The 6,000-nt window shown below is 35.9% G+C and overlaps 1 protein-coding gene across 5 annotated transcripts in view; it reads left to right on the plus strand.

The window, feature by feature from the left end:
* Positions 1–6,000, plus strand: part of FOXP2 (forkhead box P2) — a 618,653-nt gene that overhangs the window by 348,397 nt on the left and 264,256 nt on the right. Inside the window, exon 1 of one of the 5 annotated variants that reach the window (XM_081957454.1) lies at positions 5,650–5,769. The exons of 3 other annotated variants lie outside the window; for them this stretch is intronic. The gene's annotated coding sequence lies outside the window, so the exon portion shown is untranslated. One more of the 5 variants, XM_081957450.1, reaches the window with a different exon arrangement.

The following is a 6,000-nucleotide window of genomic DNA, read 5'->3' on the forward strand; positions in this document are numbered from 1 at the left end:
ATTTTATTCAACATGACCTCCTAATTCTTTACATAGTAGCCTTGCTTAAGCAACCAAACATTTTTAAAGCCAGGGCTTTCCAGAGAGAGGGAGAGGGAGGGAGGGAGGGAGGTAGAGAAAGAGAACAATTCAGAAATAATGTAATACTTGTAAGACACAGTAAGAAACTACAGCTCTATAAATGGACAGTTCTGCAGTAGTGTATTGATGGAGTGCAACAATAGAAACAACTTATATGCTATTGTAAACCTGGAGTTGCAATCACATGTGATAAGAGATAACAGGTTAATACACTATATATTAAGTATATATGAGTATTAAGCAGTGTTGTGTATACAGAATCAGATTTGAATTGCTTAATATTCTTGAATTTGCCATATGTTGGGTTACATTTTATCATTCTGTACGAAGAACATTTCTTCATTGAAATAGGTCCAAAAGTATATGTAACACTATGGAATGAATGGAATGAAGGTGCACTTTCTGTCTCTCTCTTTCTCTCTCTCTCTCTCCCTCTCTCTCTCTCTCTCTCTCTCTCTCTCTTTCTCTCTCTCTCTCGCCACATTCAGAGCTTATGTGAAATGATTGGCACAAACATAATTTAGAACCATTGTTCAAGCTTATAGTTGTACATGTGCATCATGCTTTTCAGTGCTAAATTGGTTTTCAACATTTTAATACCATTCTTTCCAATGTTTTAGGAATCTTCAAAAGTAAAATTATCTTGCCATACAATAGTGTAAACTACAAATGTTAGAGAAGTTATTTTAAAATCTGATTGCTAAATGTGATTTGCTAGAAGATTCACACCATGATTAATCTATTCAAACATCATATATTTTAGTCTAAATTAAATGAAAAATATGATATATTGTAAACATGTGTTTTGCCCACATTGGGGAAAAAACATGTTTTAGAACATTAATGTCAAGTAATACTCTGTTGGTCTATATGTAATAGCTGATATTTAGCTCAGTGAAAATGCTGATGGTTTTCTGTTTGATTACTACTTGATGCTACTTTAAATTGTGAGTGATGTGCTATTTTTAATATTTGAAAATGCATTTGTACAGAGGTTAAATTTAATGATTCTTAAATTAAAAAAATATGGTTAGCATAAATTTATGTATAGTATATTCTTCTCCATTATCTTACTTTTCTTGGTATCTATAATTATTTTAAAAAGAGGATTAATTAAATGCATTGTGATATAAATACATTGCTGCATAACCTTTCAAACCTATCTTTTCCTGTTTTTCAATATAAAATATATTATATGGTTAATTAATAATTTTACAATTTCTGAAGTGCAGTGGGACTTGCACAGAGCTTACACTCTCCTTGATTACCCTACACTCACAGATCTCTTATCTTTCTGAACATAGAAGCCTTGTTTCTAGATCTGCTGAAGAAGAGATGGCACCCAACTGTTGCAAACACTGACACTTGTCCAGAGGATTACAACTCTGATCATGCAGCGTGTGAGGGGAAGAGGGAGGAGGATCTTGACCTGTTCTATGTTCCTTTGCATAATTGTTTCTGGAGGCAAAAGGGCAGAAAAGGTTCAGCATTAGAGAAGCATATTTGACAGGAAGTTGTCATTTGAAAACAGTTTGCATTGCCTGTCATCTTTTGTTTGGAAGAAAACAGGCTGTGGCATAAAACCTGTCACTGCCAGCGGGAGCTTTTGTGCACCCTGGAGTGTCTATCCTAAGCAGTGGTAACCTTTATTGAAGTGGTTAGTGAGAACTTTTTCTGGAGGGTCTTTGCTTATATATACATACTGCAGTGGCCCCTCTGCCAAAAGGCCAGTTCAGAAGTGGAAAAATGGAATTATGTGTTGGCAATTGATGACAACAATACCTGAAATTTCTAATGATGATCCGGTTTCTATGAGAAAGGAAAAATATTAGCTTTCCTATATTCCTACTATTCTGTGTGCTAGCTACTATAAGACATATTTGAAAAAGCAGGCACTCTTGTTGGAAAAGAGATTTTAAGCATCATTAAAGGATGGTGTATAGCAAGAAAATGTACTTGGAAACAATAGATACAAAGAAATTACTAAAACATTTTCATTTAATTTATCCCATAAATTATGTATTAGATACATTATTGTATATCGGGACTTGTAAATTGCTCACAACCTTTAGCTTCTTCTTGATACGTATAAGTATATACCTACTGTATATAAAATTCTGATGAAGGAAAACTAGCAACATTAAATATACACTGCACCTTTCGTGTGTGTGTGTGTGTGTGTGTGTGTTTATGCACTCATGTGCCCACATGTGCAGAGATCAATAAAATCTGTTCTTTTTCTTAAGAGATTTAGAAATGTTTTTGCTTTGTTTACATTTTGATAAGATTGTGTCATCTTGATAAATGCCTAGCCCAGTCAGAAGTAGGAAGGCTTAAGCTGAAGGTGAATGTCATTTTACCAGCCAAACTTGACGTACCTCTGATATAGCTTTGTGGCAGAGACACCTATCGCTTGATAGCTTTGTGAAACTGTTGCCTACAGAGATGGGCTCTTGACACTGTCTGCCAGCCTCAGGCTGTCCGCTTTGTGTCGGCTTTAATTGAAAATTAATAGTTAGGGGGTTGCTATGGAAATGATACCATTGCTTGCAGACAGCAAACCCCGCTTTTTGCAAAGAGACACTAGTGGTATTGTTTGTCCTTGTTGACCTCAGAAGTTCAAAAGCCTGGAGGAGGAAAGGAGATGCAAATATTTTACTTAAAAAAATTAATTTGCATATTTATAACATTATCTTTAAATATAGAATTAGCAATATATAGGAACTTTCGTGAGTATATGATTTTAAAGCTTTTAAATGTTATATGAAATGTGAAGCACGCTGCTTTAAAGTGGGATGAAATGCATTATTTAAAAAGCATGTTAGTTTCTCTGTCAATCTAGTAGATAGATGGAATATTTCTTCTGAATAGTAAATAATGAAATTATTTTTTAATCCTTTGGATTTCATTAGAATAGAGTAGTATTAGAATCTATCACTGTACATTTTTTTCAGCAGGAAATCCTTTAAAAAAACTATTTGGGATGAAATAGTATGCAAATTAAGAATTTGACAATAATGTAAGGAAAAATTCTTGCCAAGAGTAAAATGGAACAAAGATTTATTTGCAATGATCATGTGGTTGAGCTTTTCATTTGCTTTGTTCATTGTTCTTATCCAGCATGTAATTAGATATATTGCCATATTATGAATTAGTGAACATCACTTCTGTTTTATAAAGGTGTACTTTTCCAGAGAAAGGTTTTCCTTTGAAGAAATACTACAAACATTTTTGAAGAGTAAAGTAGTTTAAATTCAAAATGGGGAGGGGGGAGGAAACTAACATAGAATATTAAACTGTTCTCTATCACAGTGCTAAAGAATAAGTGCTTTCTCTTCCTTTCAGAGGAGGTGGAGAACAGTGTAGCCTCAGGGGTTGAAGGTGAAATGTGAAATTTTCTGTAATTACTTACCCAAAATGTCTGTATTAAAGGCTATTAGAAGCAGTTATTTTAAGTACTTCTTCCCTTCCTCTATTTAGTATTTAAACGTGTTACAAAAAGTAGAGGCAGATGGTATTAATCTAAAAGGAACAGCTAAAAGATAGTTTAAGTCAGTTGCGGGAGTGGTTTATGGCTACAGATTGTGTGCCAAGTGTTCAGCCATACCTACAGTATATCTCTCCTAGGATAAGTTGTAGGCAATGTGTTCTTAAAAAGCCAGTCCACTCACTCCACCCTTCAGCTTAAAACTGAGCATTGTTACTCTTTCTCCAGAAGTGGCGACCATAAATCAAAAAGTTGGTGTGCATTGCTAAGGTGTAACTGCAAGGAAACTAGCTTGCATTGTAGACATGGGGGGTGGGGGAGACATCCTGCGAACAATCTTTGATTCACTTATTCTAGCAAGCTGGCTTTTATTGAGTTTGAGTTTCTGTAGTTTTTGGCCCTAGCACTTCGAAGCTAGCTTTCCCCCTGCTTTTATTCTGATGTGTCTATATAAACATTGGTAGTCTACCTACAGTATAAAATCTCCATGTGGTGGTGTGAGCTGGTAGCAGATGGACTTTCTTTTGCATCTGCTGTGTACAGATTTGGCTTTGTACTCTTTTCCTGGGGGAGGAAAAGTCTTTCTTCTCTGCTAGTTGATTCCTGTTTTTGTGAAGCAGCTAAGAAAACATCTGTGGCAGGCAGGGAAAAAAATGACAAAGGATTGACAAACACCATTAGCTGAAAAATTTTCCATTTCATTGCAACTATGCATTGTTTACTTTACTGTAAATATCTTAATACATCTTCCTCTGAACATGCTGGCAAAGAGATGGAGCACTGTGATTTCAATTAAGGTTAGTAATTGATGGTATCTGGTGTTCAAAGGCTGAGACTTGATTAACATCTACTTGGACAAATTGTCATTGTGAAGTGGTTTCGATGTGAATTGAAGATTATTTCTCTCCTGCTTATCTGATGTTGTGGCTGTGAAATGCCTGTCTTTACTTTGCTTATTTTTGTTAAAATACTTCCTTTGGCTGTAAATTGCAGAGCATTGGAGCTTTACCAAAAGTACACTGCATAATAGCAGGCTTGTCCTAATAAGGGAAGCAAGAAGTATATTTATCACAGACATGAAAGACATGAAAGACTTTTGAGATTCAAACTGCTTGCTATTGAACAAAAAAGAAAAAAAAAGAAGCACTTACTTTAGAAAGATTATGGTAAGCATGCTGGCTCAGTGTTGAACCTTTGTCACCCCTCACGTTGCACACCAAAGACATACCCTAGTGATTAAATGCTGATTTTGTGTATGATTGTCCACAGACGCCAAAACAATCACAGAGCAGCTTGATTTGTTTTAATTACTAGCACAAGATGCCATCAGTCTGGGACGTGATCGGGCAGAGGTGTACTCACAGTAGTGTAAATACTGCTGTAAATAGTTGCCTGGTGGTAGCTTTGACAGTGAGCTAGCTTCTGAGTTTCCCTCTCCTGAAACCGGGCTTTCTGCATCTGGCTGTTTTAATTTCTCGCTCCCCAACCACCCTCCATAACCAAACTCCTATGAAGTTAAGGCTGGGAAGTTGTTTTCTGTAACCTCTTGAGATAAGGTAGGTTAACGTTGATTTATTTGTTTACTTTCAGTCAGGACAAAAGAGAGTGCGTACGAGAGAGAGAGAGAGAGAGAAAGGGAAAGGGAAAGAGAGAGTTTGGAAGGGGTGTCTGAGAGTTTTTGTGAGCGTTTTGTTGGTAGACATGAAATTTGCCTTACTTTTGAAATTTGTTTTGTTTTTCTTTCACCGGGGATCTCTTTCGATTAAAAAACAAACAAACTAGAGTATTGTTTCTACGTGACGAAGAAGGGAGGGGGAAAGGGAGCCGTGAAATCAGACACAGTAACTGTTTTTGATCTCTCGGTAGCTTAATGTAGATTTAAATGATCAGCATACAGGCAGCAAATAATAATGAAGTTCTTTTGTATTATTTGTATTATTTTTTAATTATCAAAATCTAGAGAAGAATAAAAACCAGATTCCTGCTTTCATGGGTCGATAATAAGCATGTCATTTTAGCATATGCTCCAGTGTTGTCAGGGCGCAAGTTTTTGAAAAGGGAGTTTGACCACACGTTTGGGTGTCTCCAGGTGCTGGGTTGTATAGAACAGATGTTTGTTCTATGCTAAAGGGAAAACTTTTTTTTCTGTTAAGCTTGTACCAACGTGAAAGGCATATGGCTTCATTCAGTCTTGCAGCCCTGTATGTATGACTGATTTGGGGTTTTAACTGAAGTTAATTTTCAAACAACCATTAGAAAATAATATCTATAAAATGATACCTATTTTATGGAGTATGAATGCGAGATATACCTTTATGATGTAATGGTTGGGTTGATCAGGCAAGTGCTTTAAACAAAAAAGCAGCTACTTCAAAGAGGTGTGATAGTTTAACTCCGCACATCAGTTTTGAAAAAAGGTAGCTAGTCTGGGC

The sequence above is a fragment of the Natrix helvetica genome (assembly GCF_964273705.1).
Source record: "Natrix helvetica genome assembly, chromosome: 6".
NCBI classification, from domain to species: domain Eukaryota; kingdom Metazoa; phylum Chordata; class Lepidosauria; order Squamata; family Natricidae; genus Natrix; species Natrix helvetica.